A 1,868-nucleotide genomic window follows, 5' to 3' on the forward strand; every position below is an offset into this window, starting at 1 on the left:
TCAAAGACCGAGAACAAAATATCATATCATTGTGAATGATGGGGAATGTGTAGTGGAGACCCAAAGCCCATCTGTAGACAATTGGACATCTCCTTACAGAAGGGTCACAAGGAAGAGATGAGCCAGTCAGAGTACAGTGTAGTAACTTTCCTAGTTCTTTAATGTTTCCTCTCCCCCACTATCATGATCCCAATTCTACCTTACAAATCTGGCTAGACCAGAAGCTGTACACTGGTACAGATAGGAAATGGAAGCACAGGGAATCCAGAAAAGATGAACCCCTCAGGACCATTGGTGAGAGTGGTGATACTGGGAGGGTGGAGTGAAGGTAGGGTAGAAAGGGGGAACCAATTACAAGAATCTACATATAACCCCTTCTCTGGGGGATGGGCAACAGAAAAGTGGGTGAAGGGAGACGTTGGACAGTGGAAGACATGAAAAAAATTATAAATTATCATGGATTCATGAGAGAGTAGGGGTGGGGAGAGAGGGGAAAACTGAGGAGCTGATATCAAGGGCTCAAGTAGAAAGCAAATGTTTTGAGAATGATAAAGGCAATAAATGTACAAATATGCTTGATACAATGGATGTATGTATGGATTGTGATAAGAGTTGTATAAGCCCCCAATAAAATGATATTTAAAAAGAGAAAAGACAATTATTCACTTCCCATTGAATTTTCCTAGTACCCTTGCCAATTGACAATTATATGTAAGGACTTAGTTCTTTTGTTCTAGATTCTGAATTGTAGTCCATTGATTTTTATTTCTGTACTCTGCCAGTATCACAGTCTGATAACTTTGTACTGTTTTGAAAAGAGAAGTTTGAGTCTTGCAACTTTGGTCTTTTCCAAGATTATTTTGGGATGCCATTATGACCTTGTATCAATAGCTTCCTTCACCTGCATGATGTGTCTGTGTCTATGTGTTTTCTTTGTCCTTTTTAAGATTTAAAAAAAGATCTCTGTAAATTATAAATGAAAGATTATTTTAGCTATTCTAGCTTCATTGTGAGTTAAAGGATCAGCTTGTCCACTTTTGCAAAAAAAGGCAGCTGGAATTTTGATACAAGTCATTTTGGCAAAAAAAAAAAAGGCAGCTGGAATTTTGATACAAGTCGTATTGAATCTGTACATCACTTTGGGAAGTATTCCCATCAAACAATATTAAATCTTTTGGTTTCTGTACATGGGGTATCTTTCTATTTGTTTAAGTCTTCTTTAATTCTTCCATTAATGTTCTATAGTTTTCAGTGTTCACCTCTTAGCAATCCTCTCTGCATATTTGATGCTATTGTGTTTTCTTAATTTCATTTTTAGATCATTCATTGTAAGGAAATAGAACTATTACTGATTTTAAAATATTAATCTGATTGGTACATATTTGCTGAATTTGTTTATTCTGTTATATTTTGAGCAAACTTCTTAGGGTTTCTATTTGCAGAAAAACCTGTATCCCATGAATTTTGGTATGCTGTTTCTCAAAGTATTTTCTAAATTCCTTTGTTACTTCTTCCTTGATCCATTGTTTAATTAGAGGTAAGTGGTTTAATTTCCACACATTTGTGGCTTTTCTGATATCCTTCTGTTACTGCTTACTAATTTCATTGTATTGTGGAAAGAGGACTTTATATGATTTCAGTCCTTCAGATTTTACTTTATCTTGCCTTATAGCCTGATACATGGTCTATCCTGAAGTTTTCCATGTGCACGGGAAAAGAATGTGTATGTTGTAGTAGAGTGTTCTAGAGATGTCTGTTAAGTCTGTTTGCTTATAGGTTCATCTGAATCTTTTATTTCCATGTGGATCTTCTGCTTACTCTATTTATTAATAAAAATTTATTTATTAATGACAATAAAATGTTGAATT

General features: G+C 34.9%; 1 protein-coding gene across 1 annotated transcript in view; it reads right to left on the reverse strand.

The window, feature by feature from the left end:
* The window catches only part of RAD51B (RAD51 paralog B), a 774,217-nt gene that overhangs the window by 49,063 nt on the left and 723,286 nt on the right, over positions 1-1,868 (reverse strand). The gene's annotated exons all lie outside the window — the stretch shown is intronic.

The sequence above is a fragment of the Echinops telfairi genome, unplaced genomic scaffold (assembly GCF_000313985.2).
Source record: "Echinops telfairi isolate 266 unplaced genomic scaffold, ASM31398v2 ScPeMD7_18;HRSCAF=68, whole genome shotgun sequence".
In the NCBI taxonomy this organism is placed as follows: domain Eukaryota; kingdom Metazoa; phylum Chordata; class Mammalia; order Afrosoricida; family Tenrecidae; genus Echinops; species Echinops telfairi.